At 43.0% G+C, this 18773-nt stretch overlaps 1 long non-coding RNA gene and 1 pseudogene across 3 annotated transcripts in view; one reads left to right on the top strand and one right to left on the bottom strand.

Moving 5' to 3' along the window:
• LOC138839330 (uncharacterized) overlaps positions 1 to 18773 on the top strand; it is an 84851-nt gene that overhangs the window by 17446 nt on the left and 48632 nt on the right. Inside the window, exons 1-2 of one of the 3 annotated variants that reach the window (XR_011375943.1) lie at positions 7093 to 7156; positions 7407 to 7531. The exons of 1 other annotated variant lie outside the window; for it this stretch is intronic. This is a non-coding gene — a long non-coding RNA (uncharacterized lncRNA). Of the gene's footprint in view, positions 1 to 7092; positions 7157 to 7406; positions 7532 to 11978; positions 12042 to 18773 lie in introns of those variants that run through there. One more of the 3 variants, XR_011375945.1, reaches the window with a different exon arrangement.
• LOC138840600 (small nucleolar RNA U3) lies at positions 3716 to 3792 on the bottom strand (annotated as a pseudogene).

The raw sequence follows: 18773 nt of genomic DNA, 5'->3' as shown, positions 1-18773 counted from the left end.
ATGGCCACAACTTTTTTTTTTGTTTGCCAGTCCTGGGGCTTGAATTCTGGGCCTGGCACTGTTTCTGAGCTTCTTTTATTCAAGGCTAGCACTCTACCACTTGAACCACAGCTGTTTATGTGATACTGAGGAATCAAACCCAGGGCTTGATGCATGCTAGACAAGCATTCTAACACTAAGCCACATTCCTAGCCTACAACTTTTTAATATGCACTTTATTTTCTCTCCTTGGTTAGTATAGCATCCAGGCACTCTTTGCTGGCACAAGGCTAATTTGTGTCTGGGTCCCCTTTACTGAATGCATTAGCATAGGGCAGGGCCTGCACTTCACTTGCTGTGCAGAAGGTCTCATATTAGCCATTCCACTGGGCATGCCTGGGTGAAGATGAAATAGAATAATGCACCTAAGTGTTCATTATAGAGAGCCTTCCATAAATGCTAGCTAACAAGTCACCCAGGCCTTTAGTCCTTAGAAAATAGGGAGAGCCAGTGCTGGTGCTCATGCCTATACTGTAATCTTAGCTACTCAGGAGGCTGAGATCTGGACCCTGGCACAAAGCCAGACCAGGAAAATTCAAGAGACATTTATCTCTAATTAACCACTGTCCCTCAACCTGGAAATAGAGCCTTAAGCAAAAAAGCTAGGGAAGAAAGGCCCTAAGTTCAAACTTCAGTCCTAGCACATCCATATCTGGAAGGGCATGCTATACTATGCTAGACAGTAGGCAAAGTACTTTTGCCAGTTGATGTAGTCTTACGGCCCCCTGTAAAATAAATACTCTTATGATGTCTACATTATGGGAAAGATGCCTGGTGCATACTGAGAGGTTACCTTCTCAAGGCACAGTCTCACAAGTTTAATTGGCACATAACTAAGCTTTGAACTTGGCCAGTTTCACGTCCGTATCATTAACCACTGTGCTGCATTATTAGTTCTCAGCATTTATCATGGATATACTTCATAAACATACTAGCTATATATTATTTCTGTTTTGTCATGCCATGATTTATTTAACTTAACAAATAGACATTTTTGCCTGTTTGTGGTTTTGCAGTTTGAAACAGTGTTTTAGCAAGCAGGATTGGCCTGTGTGGCAACCTAGGTTTGATTCAGTTCACAGGGTCACCTGTCATTTTTTTCTTCGTGGTTGGAGCTCTACCACTGAAGCCATGCCTGTAGTCCAATGTTTTGCTTGGTAAATGGGAGATTGTTAGGTATTTAAATGTGCTAGGTTTAATTAGTGGCTGGTAAAGAGAACACCCCAGACACCACAGAGCGCTTTCACGCAGGGAGAGAAGTTTATTTTACTGAACTGCTTGCTCCGCGCCCCCCCCCCCCACATGCAAGGTAGAGATCACATGGTGGGAAGAAGGGGCAGGCTCAGGGTCGGTGAGGCCACACTGGATGCGGATGTGACCACAGGGTCTAGGACCCTCCCCTTGATCAATGTGACCTCCTGGTGTGCCAATTACCTAGGTGATACAGTTACTGGGCCCAGACTTAGGCAAGAGGAGGGAGGAGCCTGCCTCACCTTCCCAGGTTGAGCCTTACAGAGATGAAATCTCAAGGATTTGTGTATCTACTCAGCTTCAAACTGTGATCCTCAGATCTTAGCCTCCTGAGTGAGTAGGTAGGGTTAACCCTCTCCCCTTTCCCCCCTTTTTTTATTCTGACTGCAGTAAATGATGATCAAACTGGTGGGTTTATTTGTACTCATTTTTTGGGGGGGGTCCAGTTGTGGGGCCTGAACTTGAGCCTGGGCGCTGTCCCTCAGCTCTTCGGCTCAAGGCTAGTGCTCTACCATTTGAGCCATAGCACCACTTCTGGCTTTTTTCTGCTTATGTGATGCTAAGGACTCGATCCCAGGGCCTCAGGCATGCAAGGCAAGCGCTCTACCACTGAGCCACCTTCCCAGCCCCTATTTGTACTCATTTTCTGAGGACTGAAGGCCTAGATGACATATTATCTAACATTTGTTAAAGCACTTGAGTAAATCCTTTATATGCATTATTGTATTCAATCTCAGCAATTCATTCAATGACCTCTTTGGAAAAATGAAGAAACAGAGGCTTAAAGTGGTTTAAGAAACTTGTGGGCCAGGCCGGGCGCTGGTGGCTCACGCCTGTAATCCTAGCTACTCAGGAGGCTGAGATCTGAGGATCTCGGTTCAAAGCCAGCCCGGGCAGGAGAGACCGATAGACTCCTATCTCCAATAAACCACCAGAAAACCGGAGTGGCGCTGTAGCTCAAGTGGTAGAGCGCTCGCCTTGAGCTGAAGAGCTGAGGGACAGCGCCCAGACCCAGAGTTCAAGCCCCCACAGCCGACCAAAAAAAAAAAAAAAAAAAAAAAAGAAACTTGTGGGCCGGGCTCCAGTGGCTCACACCTGTAATCCTAGCTATTCAGGAGGCTGAGATCTGAGGATCGCAGTTCAAAGCCAGCCCGAGCAGGAAAGTCTGTGAGACTTTTATCTCCAATAAACCCCTAGAAAACTGGAAGTGGTGTTGTGACTCAAGCGGTAGAGTGCTCGCCTTCAGCTGAAGAGCTGAGGGACAGCGCCCAGGCCCAGAGTTCAAGCCCCACGACTGAACAAAAAAAAAGAAAAAGAAAAAGAAAAGAAAAAAAGAAACATGTGTGTTCATAGAGTCAGGAAAAGTCTGTGGGCAAAATTTACATTCTTTTTTATTTTTTTGTCAGGCATGGGGCTTGCACTCTGGGCTTGGGCACTGTCCCTGCGCTCTTCAGCTCAAGGCAAGTGCTCTGCCACTTGAACCACAACACCACTTCTGGTTTTCTAGTGATTATTGGAGATAAGAATCTCACGGACTTTCCTGCCCAGGCTAGATTTGAACTGTGATCCTCAGATCTCAGCCTCCTGAGTAGCTAGGATTACAGATGGGAGCCACCAGCGCCTGGTTAAATTTATGTTCTTAACTCTTCTATTTGTTTGCCGGACCTGGAGTAAGAAAACAAGATATCAGGCTGGGAATGTAGCTTTGCAGTAGAGTGCTTGCCTAGCATGTATGAAGTCCTGGGTTCAATTCCTCAGTACTACATAAATAGAAAAAGTCAGAAGTAGTGCTATGACTCAAGTGGGAGAGCATTAGCCTTGAACAAAAGAAGTTCAGGGACAGTTCCCAGGCCCTGGGTTCATGCCCCAAGACTGGCAAAAAAAAAGAAAAGATGGCAGTAACTGGATAGCTTAAAAAACATAAATGAATTTGGGCTGTGAAGGTCGTTCAGTGGTAGAGTGCTTGCTTTGCATGCATGAAGCCCTGGGTTCGATTCCTCAGCACCACATAAGCAGGAAAAGCCAGAAGTGGCACTGTGGCACAAGTGGTAGAGCGTTAGCCTTGAGCTGAAGAGCTCAAGGACAGCGCCCAGGCCCAGAGTTCAGGCCCCATGACCAACCAACCAACTAATAAATGTATGTATGTATGTATGTATGTATGTATGTATGTATGTATGTATTTGCAGTACTGATGTTTGAACTGAGGGCTTTGAGCTTGCTCAGCTGGCATCCTACCACTTAATCATTCCTTCAGTAATGCTTTTTTTGTGCTGGTTATGGGAATTGAACTCTGGGCCTGAGCACTGTTCCTGAGCTTTTGTGCTGAAGGCTAGTGCTCTATCACTTTGAGCCACAATACCTTTTTTTTGCCTGTCATGGGGCTTTTTTTTTCTGCTGCTGAGTGGCTTTAATGGTTTTTAATACAACTTCTTGGTACTCTACCCGATCAGTGAAATTTCTCTAGTAATGAACTATAGAAATGATCCCTGAAAGTATAGTCTTTGCCATGGGGCTTTAACTCAGGGCCTTGGCACTGTTTGAGCTTTTTTTTGGGGGGGGGGTCCAGTAATGGGGCCTGAACTCTGGGCCTGGGCTCTGTCCCTCAGCTCTTCAGCTCAAGGCTAGCGCTCTACCACTTGAGCCACAGCGCCACTTCCGGCTTTTTTCTTTTTGCTTATGTGGTGCTGAGGAATCGAACCCAGGGCCTCAGGCATGCAAGGCAAGTGCTCTACCACTGAGCCACCTTCCCAGCCCCTGTCTGATCTTCTTTTGCGCAAAGCTAGTGCTCTACCACTTGAGCCACAGATCCACTTCAGGCTTTTTTTCTGTTTATATGGTACTGGGGAGTCAAACCATGGCTTCATGTATGCTAGGCAGGCACTCTAGCACTGAGCCACCTTTCCAGCCCCACAACACCTTTTATGGCTTTTTAAAGTAGTTAATTGGCTATGAGTCTCACAGACATTCCTGCCTAGGCTGGCTTTGAATCTCTATCCTTAGAATTCAGCCTCCTGAATAGCTTGAATTATAGGTATGGGCCTCCAATGTCAGGCTTGTTTCCTATTTTTGACATGCACTCTCAGCAACGTTTCCCAGGCTATCTTTAAACTGAAACCATCTAGATCTCAGTCTTTTGTGTACCTAAGGTTACAGATGTGAGCCACCAGTGTCTGGTCTTTTTAAAATCTTTAACCCAGAGCTTTACATTTGCTAGGTAAGCATTCGACCACTTGAGTTATGCCTGCAGACCTTTTTGCCCTGGTAATGTTTGAGATAAGGCCTTGCTTTTTGTCTGGCTGACCTACTATGATCCTTCTATTTATGATTTCTGGCATAGCTGCCATGGCAGGAATGTACCCCATGTCCCCCCTTTTTTTTTCCTTCTCTTGAGGTAGGTATGGCGATCTTTTTTTTTCCCTAGGTTTGTGTGGAACCTTCCATCTTTCTGACCTTAGTCTCCCACAAAGGTAGATAACAGGCATACTGTGTTTTATCCAGCTATTGGCTGAGATGGAAGGTGATCTTCCAAATCATTTGCACAGATTGGGTTTGAACTGTGATCCTTCCAATATCTACCTTCCAAGTGTCTGGTATTACATACATGAGCCACCATCTGTAGGCTGAAATTTTTTTTTCAGTCTGGAAGCTAGAAATCTCAAATGAAAGTATTATCAGTGTTGGTTTCCACTGAAGACTGAGGGATATTCTGTAGCAAGGTTGTCTTCTAGTCTCTGCTGGTAGTTAGCTTCTTTGGAATCCATTGGTTTGCAGCTGCACCACTCACATCTCTGCCTCTGTGGTTATCAGGCATTTTCCCTGTGGGTGTTTTTCTTTGTCTTCGGTCATAAAACACTTGTCGGATTAGATTAGGGCCCTCCCTACCTATCTGATCTTAACAGGATTCTTTGCAGAGATGTTTTTCTCCACCATGTCTTATAGGCAGTTCCTGAGAGTTTGGCCATCAACACATTGTTTTAGGATACATAGTCCAACCCTGAAGAAATGTTATTAGGAAAGTGGCCCCAAAGTTCATGGGAAAATAGTTATGTAATGTCCCTTAAGCACGACCACAACAGAAGTCAGTCAAGACTGTTCTGTCTTTTACAGTAGAGCAGTGCTTTTTGTTGTGGTCTGGAGCAAGGAATTTCTTACACATACAGAATGTCAGGCTTCAGCAATCTGCTTTCTCAACATTTGCCTTTCAGCACAATGGCTAGTTGATAATTTGTGAGTTTTGTTCTGTGTTCAGGGCCTCACAGTCTTGGCTTTTTTGCTCAAGGCTAGCGCTTTAGTACTTGAGCCACAGTTTCACTTAACACCCTTTCATTTTGTCAGTTGTGGTGCTTGATCTCAGGGCCTGGGTTCTGTCCCTGAGCTCTTTTGCTCTAGGCTAGTGTTGTACCACTTTGAGTCATACTGTAGCACCACTTCCGGATTTTTGGTGGTTAATTGGAGGTAAGAGTCTCAGGGACTTTCTTGCTCAGGCTGGCCTTGAATTACAATCCTCAGTTCCCTGATGTCTCCTGAGTGGGTAGGATTCGATATGAGCTACCAGTGCTGGTAACCTCCAGGTTTTTTTTTTTTTTTTTTTTTGTGGTAAATTGAAGATCCTCATGGAATTTCCTGACTGGGCTGGGATTGAAGTATGGTCTTCAGATGTAACCCTCCTGAGTAGCTATGATTACTGGTATAGATCATTGATGCCCAGTTTATAATTGTTGGTTGATGGATGTGATAGTCTTACTGACTTTTGAAAATGTGGTAGCGGAAGTAATGTGGGTACTTGGTAGGTTGCAGGAGCTGTAGGAACCATGGGAAGGTGTGGTAGGCTTGGAAAGGGAGGAGAAAATGAGTGTAAATTTTTTATTTTTATTTTTTAACCCAAGTGGGCCACAAGAGCTCCATGAACAATCTTGTTGTGCCATCTGCAGGTGGACAGTGGTATCTGCAAGTGTTTCGATACATCTTGATGGTCAGCTCCAGTGGCTGCTGAAGAGGGGTGCATGGAAGGTAGTTGGTAGTCCATGGGAGGTAGAGGATCTATGGAAGGGGGAAGTAGGGTGGACAGGGAAGAAGAGGTGGCTGGAAAGAGAGGGAGGGGCCACAGAAGTTCCATTGACATATTGTGCCCTCTGCTGGTGGATGCTGGTATGTACAAACGATATTATTTTCTGTCGTGATGGCCGCAAGTGGAACAAGGAAGCAGGGGAGGGGAGGTGGACGGTATTGAGCTGTTCTTCTGATGGAGCTATAGGAAGGGGCTGGTAGGGCCAGGGATGGCCTGCTGCAAATGGTCCTTGAGTTCCCATCTAGGATCTAAATGTTTTATTTGCAGGATACATCCATTTTGTTGGGGGAGGTGTATTATGAAGTGCCGCGTTTGCTTGCCGCGCATCACCGGAAGTGTGTCCGTGTTCCCCTCCACCGTCCCCCCATCCCCCGGCCAGATGCACATTGTCCAGCAGACATTTCTCTTTCTGCTCCCTGATTGACTCAGAAGTCCTTGAGAGGCTGGTGATTTGGTTGTTAGTGAAAGTCCTATTTCTCCTACCCACCGTGGTCCTCACTGGAACCCCCGTTTGCGGGGGGGGGGGAGGGGGGGAGGGCAGGGGGGAGCATGTTGCATAGAAGTCCTGTCGCCATTTCATTTCACCTATAAGAAGCCTGGGGATCGATTTTGACATGGCATCTTGGAGAGTTTGGTCAGACCTGATGCTCAGCCACGATGAGGTTTTGCTAGATCTGAGTATTACACTTACGACAGTATTTCTTCATCGCCAGTTAGTGAGTGATGTGGAAGATATGCCAACACTCCGATGATGGCGGTTTCAAAGAAGAACCCACCCCTACTCTGTACCACGCACAGGTAGGATTCATTTCTGTGCTTTGCCTCGGTGGTATTCACTGTTATGCTTGAAGGTAGAGTCCAGTGGGTCTTGGAAAGGAGACATGGGAGAGAGAAAGGTAAGGAAGTTGTGTTGCTTCCTGAAGATAGAGCAGGTTTAGTACCCTCTTGTCTCTTATAAAAAGTGTCGACTAAATGTGAGGATTAGCTAATGTTTGGAACTAATATTTGAATACCTAACAACAATTAGCATTCCCTAATCCCTGGACAGATTGGAAAGAACCTGGATGACTTACCTTTTAAGAGCCTGCACAATGTACTATATACCGGATCTCTATAATAAACAGACCAATGAATTGCGAATGGAAATTCTACATTGAGTGGAAGATTGGACAGGTAACCTTTAAACTTCCAACTGGAGGTTTCTTTCGAAGTCTAAAATAAGACTAATTCTGTTCAACTAAGAGAGTTAAAAAGGGGACTCTATCACTCACTGTGAATAGAATCAAGTATTTTAAGACCAGAAATATTAGTATACAAAATATTGACCTAAAACCGGGATGCATATAAGCACTAGTTCTCTGAACATACAATGAGTAATTAGCAACAAATAAGACTTTCAGTTTTTTTTTCAAATTCTCTATCATTTTACTTCATTTCTCATAGCTTTCTCTAAATGGAAATAGCACTTAGATATGTATAATACTGAACTTTTGACCCAGCATCAATTTTTTTTTTTGGTCTGGTTGTGGGGCCTGAACTCTGGGCCTGGGCACTGTCCCTCAGCTCTTCAGCTCAAGGCTAGTGCTCTACCACTTGAGCCACAGCGCCACTTCCGGCTTTTTTCTTATGTGGTGCTGAGGAATCGAACCCAGGGCCTCTGGCATGCAAGGCAAACGCTCTACCACTGAGCCACCTTCGCAGCCCCATCAATTTTTTTTTTTAATGTCAGTACCTGTGCTTGAATTCAGGGCTTGGGCACTCTCCCTTGGGTTTTCTACTCAACGCTGATATTCTGACACTTCTGGTTTTTGAGTGTTCATTACATGTTTTCTTTTTCTCATTTTTGGTGGTCATGGGGCTTGAACTCTGGGCCTGGATGCTGTCCCTGAGCTCTTCCTCTCAAGGGTGTGGTACTCTACCACTTTGAGCCACAGTACCACTTCTGGTTTTCTGGTAGTTAATTGGAGATAAGAGTCTCATGGACTTTCCTGCCCAGACTGGCTTTCAACTGGGATCCTCAGATCCTCAGCCTCCTGTATAGCTAGGATTAAAGGTGTAAACCACGGGCTGGGAAGGTGGCTCAGTGGTAGAGCACTTGCCTTGCATGCTCGAGGCCCTGGGTTCGATTCCTCAGCACCACATAAGCAAAAACAAAAAAAAGCCGGAAGTGGCGCTGTGGCTCAAGTGGTAGAGCGCTAGCCTTGAGCTAAAGAGCTGAGGGACAGCGCCCAGGCCCAGAGTTCAGGCCCCACGACCGGACCCAAAAAAAAAAAAAAAAAAAGGTGTAAACCACCACACAGGGTAATTGGATCTTGGTAAGAGTTTCATAGGAACTTTTCTGCCTGGGCTGTGTTCGAACTGAAACTGAGAGCCTCAGATCTCAGCCTCCTCAGTAGCTAGGATTAAAGGTGTAAGCTACCTGCCTGGAAAGAATAGTCTTTTAAAATTAACAATTAGTGAGCTTTTATTACCAAAATGAAATACCTAATAGAGGCTACATCTGAAGATAAGAGGCTTGCATAGCTCAAAGTTATTCTGACTTGAAGTTCAAGATCAAGCATGCCTATTGGTTTACCTTCCAGTGAGGAGTCATATATTGATTGAGGAAGGAGAGAGTTGAGTGGGGCATGGCTTGCTCTTTTTTTTTTTTTGTCAGTTATGGGGCCTGAACTCTGGGCCTGGGCACTGTCCCTCAGCTCTTCAGCTCAAGGCTAGTGCTCTACCACCTGAGCCATAATGCCACTTCTGGCCTTTTCTGCTAATATAGTGCTGAAGAATCGAACCCAGGGCCTCATGCATGCAAGGCAAGCACTCTACCACTGAGCCACCCTTCCCAGCCCCAAGCTTGTTCCTTTTATGACAACTCTCTTGCAACTCAATGGTTCTATTCAAATTACCTTATGAGGGCACACCCCCAATAACTTCAAAACCTCCCACTAGGCCCCACCTAAAGGTGCCCCAGTACCTCTCAATACTGCTATTCTAGAAACCAAGCATCCAGTCACATGATCCTTTGGAGAACACAAGCTGTATCTGATTCAGAGCAGGAGATATGTTAAACTTTTTGAAGTTATTTGTTGTTATAGGGTTTCACAAACAGGAAACGAAAGAGGAATGAAAAGGATAAGGGCATATTTATGAGTAACAGAAATAGATATAACTGCTCAGAAAAGCCAGAAAATGTATTGCCATTGTCAAGGGCAATCATCCATGCTTTTGAATCTAGGACACTTGGCATATCTGGAAACAGAATTTTGGGATGATAGACTGTGAGGTTGGACTCAGCATGGTTGCTGGGGTTTCACATGATTTGATTAGAAAGATAGCAAACATACAACTATATGAAAATCAACCTTTTTGCTTTACAGTCACAACTCATATTCTTAGACTCACAGAGGAAAAAAAGCAAAGAAAATAAGTTTTTACCATTGTTATTCTACACTGCCCATAGAAATACCTGATATGTGCATGCAGTTATTTTATGTAATGCCAATAAAGGCTCTCTGAGGACAAGAGCCATGTCATAATTCATCTTTTGTGGAATTAGACAATCTGCCTATAGACTTTTTTTCCCTAGCATTGGCGACTGGCTAATTTCCTTTGTTGTCATCATAGTTGATCATCTGTTTTTCCTTAGAATACTTGCTTTAAGCCAGGCACCGGTGCCTCATGCCTGTAATCCTAGCTACTCAGGAAGCTAAGCTCTGAGAATCATGGTTTGAAGCCAGCCAGGCAGGAAAGTCTGTGAGATTCTAATCTCCAATGAACCACCCAAAACCCAGAAGTAGAGCTGTGGCTCCAGTGGTAGAGAGCTAGCTGTGGGAGAAAGAAGTGAAGGGGAAACACCCAGGCCCTGAGTTCAAGCCCTGGTGCTGGTATAAGCAAGTACTTATTTCATTTGGCTTCTTGGTGAGCAGTCTGTCTTGTTATTTTTCTGTCACTGGTTTTATAAATCTCACCCTTTTTTCCCAATCTCATAATGGTAGAGAGCCTCTGGCACCAGTCTTCAGCCATTTTTTCTGCTTTATGTACACAGCTTGGTGATCTTAGCTTGTGACCTGACATTACACAATGATCTTAGATCTCCACACTGGTTTGTGTAACTAGCTTCTTGACAAGCCTACTTGGATCTGTCCCTCCTGTTGTCTTTTCCATCTCAGCAAAGCATACTTTCCCAGTAGTTCAGGCTTCAGCGCCAAGGCATCACTGTGGATGCTTCACCTCGTTCTCTCATCCTCCTTAGCTACTTTTGCTCTTGGGCAAACCTGAGCTCCACTTTCAAAGTAGACTCACACTCTACCAATTTTTACTATCTCTACCAGCACCAGATGTTCCAAGACAGCATTTTGGTGGATTATCACAAAAACCTAGTGGGTTCTTTGCTGTTGTTATCTCCCACTGATTTCTTCTCAGGATGATGATCAGCACATTTCTTCAGAATGACAGCTTATGTCAGTTCTTTTTTCTTTTTTCTTTTCTTTTCTTTTTTTTTGTCGGTCATGGGGCTTGAACTCTGGGTCTGGGCGCTGTCTCTCAGCTCTTCAGCTCAAGGCTAGCACCCTACCACTTGAGCCACAGCACCACTTCCAGTTTTCTGGTGGTTTCTTGCAGATAAGAGTCTCACAGACTTTCCTGCCCAGGCTGGCTTTGAACCTCGATCCTCAGATCTCAGCCTCCTGAGTAGCTAGGATTACAGGCGTGAGCCACCAGCGCCCGGCTGTCATTTCTTTTTTCTTTCTTTCTTTTTTTTTGTTGTTGGTTATGGGGCTTGAACTCTGGGCCTAGGCACAGTCTCTGAGCTCTTCAGCTCAAGGAGAGCACTCTACCACTTGAGCCACAGCGCCACTTCTGGTTTTCTGGTGGCTTATTGGAGATAAGAGTCTCAAGTACTTTCTTGCCCAGGCTGGCTTTGAGACATGATCCTCAGATCTCAGTCTCCTGAGTAGCTAGGATTACAGGTGTGAGCCACTGGTGCCTGGCTGTGTCAGTTCTTTACTCAGAATCCACTTCTCAGCTCCCCTCCAGCCACACTTTGGAGAATGGCCCCTTGGAGTTTTTGCCTCCGGTTATGTAAGGCTACTGATCTACTTTGGCTAGAGCTTTTCACACATCTTTTTGTGCTGCAAAAGCTCATATGTGAATTTCAGTACAGGCATTTTCTGTATTGGGTTCAAGGATGACACAGTAAACCTTGATATGCATTATCAGGCAACCATTTCATTTTTCTTGTCAATGTTAAGTTTTGACCTTTGGCCTGAACAATTGTTAGTCTCTTTAATTTACAGTAATTTGAAAAATGTGTTCCAGCTCTAAATAGAAGGCATTCATCATACAAAAACTTCAATGGGTATATTATGTACCAGACACGAGGGTTACAAAAACAAATGCAGAGAGGCAGCCATCAATAACCTTTGCAATTGTGAGTGAGCAGTTTTATTATGAGTATACACATGCAGACAAGAATCTCATAAAGAGTGCATAATATTCTTCAGACAGAAGCTAAGGGATACATTGTTTACTGAGCAGATAAATCAAAAGGGAAACATTACTGTTTTTTAATTTTATTTCACCTGTCTCCTCTCTGTCCCTCTTTCACTTTTGTTTGGCTTTTTCTTTAGGTGTATTTTTTTAATCTTTTCTGTTTTGGAACTGGGGATCTAACCCAAGACGTTGCACTTGCTAGGTAAGTGCTTTGCCACTGAGCTACATCCCAGCCCTTTCTTTCACTTTTCAAGTAAGAAAAGAGTCTCCCTATCCCTGACCTGGCATTTGCTAGTTCTCTCAACCTTGTGTTTTTTTTTTTTCTATTTCACATTTACAAAATTTATTCTCAGCCAGTTGCTGTGGATGGAAGCCTGTAATCCTAGCTACTTGGCAGGCTGCAATCAAGGTCCAAAGCCATCCCAGACAGAAAAGTCCATGAGACTCTCATCTTAAACACCAAAAAGCTACAAGTAGAGGTGTGGTTCAAGTGGTATAGAGTATCAGCCTTGAGCAGAAAATCCATGCAACAGTATGAGGCCCTGAGTTTAAGTCCTAGTACTACCACATATACTTAAAATTGTACTCCTTTTCCAACACAGATATTTTAATGCCACTTTTCTTTTAAATTGACACATAATAATTGCACATGTTCATAGGGGTACTGTGCAGAAATGAGTCTATAGGCACAACATCTAATGATCAAATCAGGATAATTAGCATTTCCATTTCTTCGTGTTAGGAACCTTCATCTCATTCTCAATTAAAGATAAGATTTGTAGGGGCTGGGAAGGTGGCTCAATGGTAGAGTGCTTGCCTTGCATGCATGAAGCCCTGGGTTGGATTCCTCAGTACTATATAAGTGGAAAAAGCTGAAAGTGGCACTGTGGCTCAAGTGGTAGAGTATTAGCCTTAAGCTGAAGAATTGAAGGACAGCACCCAAGCCCAGAGTTCAGCCCCTACGACCAGAAAAAAAAAAGATTATCTGTAGTTATCTTACTGTGCTGTACAATGCTAGGGTTGTTTTCTCCTACTCAGCTATACTTTATTTATTTATTTATTTATTTATTTATTTATTTATTTATTTATTTATTTGTGCCAGTCCTGAGGCTTGACCTCAGGTCCTGAGTGCTGTCCCTAAGCTTCTTTTTGCTCAAGGCTAGCACTCTACCACTTGAGCCACAGCACCACTTCTGGCTTTTTTTCCTGCTTATGTGGTGCTGAGGAATTGAACCCAGGGCCTCATGCATGCAAGGCAAGCATTCTACCACTGAGCCACCTTCCCAGCCTGTAACCAGCCTCTTTCTATATGTTACTCTCTCTAGCCATCACTATAACTTTTCTTCTTGAAGATTAATGTTTTGTTTTTTGCTTACACATGGAAGTACAAATGTGTTTTGTTATTCTTATGGGGCTGGCTTGCTTCATTTTACATAATTTCCTCCAGTTCCATTGTTTCTGTCCTTTGCAAAGGATGGGGTTTCATTATTTTTATTACAGTCTACATATACCACATTTTCTTTAGCCATTCATTTGCTGGTGAACACTTCAGTTGATTGCATATCATGGCTGTTGTGACTAGTGTTGTAATAAGCACAGAAGGGCATGCATCTGAAATATGGAAACTTCACTGTCCTTGGATATATACCAGAAGTCGATGGCTGAATCATATAGTAAGTGTGTATGTGTGTGTGTGTGTGTGTGTGTGTGTGTGTGTGTTAGTACTGCTATTTGAACTCAAATCCTTAATATTTTTGCTCAAGACTGGTGCTTTACTACTGAGCTATACCTGAACTTCTAGCTTTTTGCTTCTTAATTTGACATAAGGGTTTCATGTGTTTTTCTGCTTGGGCTAGCTTTGCCTCATGATCCTCAGATTTCACCCTCCTGAATTCCTAGAGTTAAAGATATGAGCCACTTATGCCGGCTTATTTTATTTTATTTTAAGGGTTTCCATATTCGCTGTACTAATTTCCATTGCCTTGGGTAGTGTATAAGTCTTTTCTTACTGAGTATGACATTTTTTTTGGGGGGGGGTCCGGTTGTGGGGCCTGAACTCTGGGCATGGGCGCTGTCCCTCAGCTCTTCAGCTCAAGGCTAGCGCTCTACCACCTGAGCCACAGCACCACTTCTGGCTTTTTTCTTTTTGCTTATGTGTTGCTGAGGAATCGAACCCAGGGCCTCTGGCATGCAAGGCAAGCGCTCTACCACTGAGCCACCTTCCCAGCCCTGAGTATGACATTTTTATCCACAATAGTCCCTCAAATCTCTGGGTGCTTATAAATATTCTTTGTGCTTCATCTATTTAATGTTCTAGTCCTACAGTTAAAGTCACAATGCAGTATATATAGAGTAGGGAGGAGGTAAAAGATGAACAATGACACTATTTGCTGCTTTAAAAAATGTTCTATCCACAGGCAAAAGGATTGAGTTTTGGGTTATATATTGAGTCTTATTGGAGTGGTGGGGATACTTAGAAAGAAAGGTATTTCAACTCAGAAAGAGTTTTAAGTGTAGAATGTAATGGAAATTCTATTTTTCTTAAAGCTGTTATTACATGCTTGAATAGCCCTGAATTGGACATTTTACATCAGATTCATGGGAGAAATTCCTTTCCTTTCCATTTTTTGATTTTTATTAGCTATAAAAATTCAGATGAAAATCATTTCACTTCATAATGCATCCCTTATGGAAATTCCTGGAAAATATGTGGATAGGTTAAATGTGACTGACACATATTCAGTGAAATTTGAAGTTGGCATTATTCCATAGCATTGTTCTAATTAAATATACAAATATTGTGTACTTAGCCAAGCACCAATGTCTTGTGCCTGTTAATCCTAGCTACTCAGGAGGCTGAAATCTAAGGATTGTGGTTTGAAGCCAGCCCAGGAGGAAAGTCTGTAAGACTCTTTCTCCAGTTAACTACCAAAAAGCTGGAAATGGGGCTGGGAAGGTGGCTCAGTGGTAGAGCACTTGCCTTGCATGACTGAGGCCCTGGGTTCGATTCCTCAGCACCACATAAGCAAAAAGAAAAAAGCCGGAAGTGGTGCTGTGGCTCAAGTGGTAGAGTGCTAGCCTTGAGCCTTGAGCTGAAGGACAGTGCCCAGGCCCAGAGTTCAGGTCCCACAACCGGACCCAAAAACAAAAACAAACCAAAAAGCTGGAAGTAGAGCTGTGGCTTAAGTGGTAGAGCACTAGCCTTGAGCACAAAAGCTCAGGGAAATTGCCCAGGCCCTCAGTTCCAGCCCCAGAATGGACACAGCAAAAAACCCCAAATATCACAAACTTAATATTACACAGTGGGCACAGTGTGTGTGGACACAGATGTATTTATACTCCCTATGAAGTTTTCAATGTTAAAACAATTTAATGGAAAATCAGGAAAGGAACAACATTAGCATTGTTGCATTTTAAACACTGGACCAAGTCCTTTGCTTTTCCTTCCTTCACACAGAGATTTGAAAAAGGTTCAAGGAAAACCATAGGGACCTCATCCAGGGCTGGAAGGCTGGCTGTCTCTGCAAGAAGAAGAATGCCTTATTAAAACAAGAATACCAGGCTGGGATGGTGGCTCAGTGGTAGAGTGCTTGTCTAGCACGCATGAAGCCCTGGGTTCAATTCCTCAGTATCACATAAACAGAAAAAGCCAGAAATGGCACTGTGGCTCAAGTGGTAGAGTGTTAGCCTTAAGCAAAAGAAGCTCAGGGACAGTGCCCAGACCATAATGTCAAGCCCCAGGACTGGCAAAACAAATAAACAAACAAAAAACGGTAAAACAAGGGAGAGACTCTGTACTGTAGTGAAGAGAACAAATACTAGAATTTGGCAGATCTGTTTTTGAAATTGCAGTTTGCCATTTTCTAGCTGAGTGTCTGTTCTTGCCATTATTTAGACCTCATTTTCAGACTATGTAAATTTTTAGAATGGCATCTCACATGGAAATGCCTTTCATAATCGTGTGTGTGTGTGTGTGTGTGTGTGTGTGTGTGTGTGTGTGTGTGTGTGTGTGTGTGTGTGTGTGTGTGTATGTAGGTACTGGGGCTTGAAGGCATGGACTGTGTGCTGTCCCTGAGCTTTTTTGTTCAAGGCTTGTACTCTACCAATTGAGCCACAGCTCCACTTCTGGCTTTTTGAAGATAAAAGTCTCACAGACTTTCCTGCCTGATCTGGCTTTGAACCATAACCCTCAGATCTCAGCCTCCTGAATAGCTTAGATTACAAGCGTGAGTCACTGGCACCTGGCTCATTTTAAATTTTTTAATCAACCTGTAGTAATTGACCATGTCAGTGGGTACAGTGTGATATCTCAATACATTGGGATGATTAGCATTCCATCCCCTCCCACATGGATCATTTCTTTTGTGTTGCGAACATTCAGAATCCTCTCTCCTAGCTAGTTTGAAATATTCAATGAATTTTATTGTTAACCATAGTTATTCTATCGTGTCATAGAATAGAAATTAATCCTTTTTTTCTAACTGTAGCCTTGTACCTGCTTATCATTTTTGATTTGTGCCTTTGATTGTATTCAATTTTATATCAGGCTCTTACTTTATAGTTTCATTGCCTATTTGGGGCTAGGTCTCCAATGCATTCAGTTACAAATTATTCTTGGTTTGTGTCATTTCTGTGGCTAGCATGACAGCCATTATGACACAATTCTTCCTAATCACATTCTAAAAGCAATTCTAGATTGGGGGCCTTTGCTTGGGTCCCTAGGTATCACCTACGGCAGTCATCTCCATTTTAGAAATGAGGATAGAGAAGCCTGGCGAGCTGAAGTCATTTTCTTAGGATCATGGCTAGCAGGCGGTAGAGGCAATATTCAAACCAAGGTCTGCTTGGCCCTCCAATGCATAGTTTTCCTACTATATCATTCTGGCATTCTATATTTAGGGTCTGCCTATAAAGTTACTGTAAAGGAAATGAGAACCACTTATGAATCACCTACCTGGAGGTCAGGATTACTTGAGCCTACATCCTGCAGTTTATCTAAGCCACAATCAGTGAAAGCAGGCAATTTACTAGGCCAGTAAATATAGTCTAGTCTTCTAGTCTCTGAATGAAATGCAGAAGTGTAATGTGAAATAAAATATAAGCTGGAGATTTACAAAAGAAATCTCCAATGATTGAAATAGTCTTCAAAGTCTAAGCAGTTATCAGAGGCTGATCAAAGAACTAAAGCCCTTATCCATTTTTATTAGTTATCAATCAGCTATTTAAAATTTAAGTGTAGAGCCAGGTATGGTAGCTCATGCCTATCATCCAAAATACTGGGAGAGTAGGAGGATCATGGTCTCTGGGCAAAAATACAAGACCCTATCTGAAAAATAATTAAGGCTAAAAGGGCAGGAGGCATGGCTCAAGTGGAGAAATGTTTGCCAAGTAATCACAAGGCCTGAGTTTAGATGTCAATATTCTCCCCAAAAGTGAAATGTGGAAACTCTTAAGTTTATAGTAAAAAACAAGGGAAAGCAAATCTAAAGTGAACTTCAGATTCCTATCTGGAGTCCATATGCTCTCTCTGTCCAGAGCTGAAGTTCAAGTTCAGATGTAGCCCTAGCAAATGGGGGGGGGGGTTGGGGGTTAGGTCTCAGTCTTGTTTATTAGCACTCAAGAACTCTGGAATCTGTTCATTACAGATGTTCAGCAGACCCAGCTTTGAATCCTGGCTCTGCCATTTACTCTTTTTATGAATTTCAGTAAATTACTGTGAACCTCTGTTTCCTAATTTATAAAGTAAGAATAAAATTGTCACCTCATGTGATTACTATTAGAATGAAATAGCTAATGTAAAATACCTAGCATAGTGTCTGGCTGTAGTGTATGTAAAGTGTTTCTCATTTCTTCTTTTAGATACAGATTCCCTAGACCCAGGAGTTTAAAAATGTCTTTTTTAAAATTTTTATTTTTTTATTGTGAAAATACTGTACAGAGGGGTTACAATTACATGTGCAAGATAATGAGTACATTTCTTATCAAGCATTGTAGCCTCCTCCTTTGTTTCCCCTTCCCATCCCTTCCCATCCCCCCCCCCCAATCCTCCCTGCTCCTCCTCCCCCCCCCTGCACCAAAGTTGTAAAGTTCGGTTTTCGACATAACGATGTGTACATCTCATTGTTGCAATGGGTCCACCTGTATCCCTATTTAAACGATTTGTTTTCCCGTTCCCCTCCACAAATTATACCGACATCAAATACAGTGAAAGCAGGGGTTATACTGTGGGGGAGAGACATACAAAGCAACAAAGAAATAATCTTATAAATGTGTTAGAAAAAATCGCATGAAAGAAAAAAACATTTGAATACATGTCTTATGTATCCCGGTGCCGATGGCTCACGTCTGTCATCCTAGCTACTCAGGAGGCTGAGATCTGATGACCACGGTTCAAAGTCAGATTGGGCTTTGAGTCCGTGAGACTCTTATCTCCATAACCTCCAGAACACCAGAAGTGGCACTGTGGTGGTAGAGTTCTAGCCTTGAGCTGAAGAGCAGAGGGACAGTGTCCAGGCCCAGAGTTCAAGTCCCACAATAGGCTGACAAAAAAATGTCTTATACAATGGCAGCTCTTGCTTATAGAAAGTGAGACCATGCAGTATGCAGTGAGAACATACCAAGCCATAGTATTTTTCTATGTGCAACAGGGTCTTCTAGTTCAGGCTGGCCTTGAGCTTGTGAAATTCCTGTTTCAATTTAAAATGCACTCAATAAATATGTGTCATAAAAAAGAAACAAAAAAATGTTCATTCAAACATTACTTAGTTAAAGCTTGATTTTAATCTTTTAATTAAGTAATTTAGGAATGCAGTTGAATATCTTCAGAAAAAAATTACACATGTTCTCAGATGAATGTAAAATTTGGAGTTTAAAAATGTGTGTGTTCAGAATAAGGGATGACTCACTATTGTTTAAGTGAACACATTTGGTTTAT

The sequence above is a fragment of the Dipodomys merriami genome, unplaced genomic scaffold (genome assembly GCF_024711535.1).
Source record: "Dipodomys merriami isolate MVZ:Mamm:240054 unplaced genomic scaffold, mDipMer1.0.p SCAF_3, whole genome shotgun sequence".
Lineage (NCBI taxonomy): Eukaryota > Metazoa > Chordata > Mammalia > Rodentia > Heteromyidae > Dipodomys > Dipodomys merriami.
This window is presented reverse-complemented; position numbering and strand designations above follow the sequence as displayed.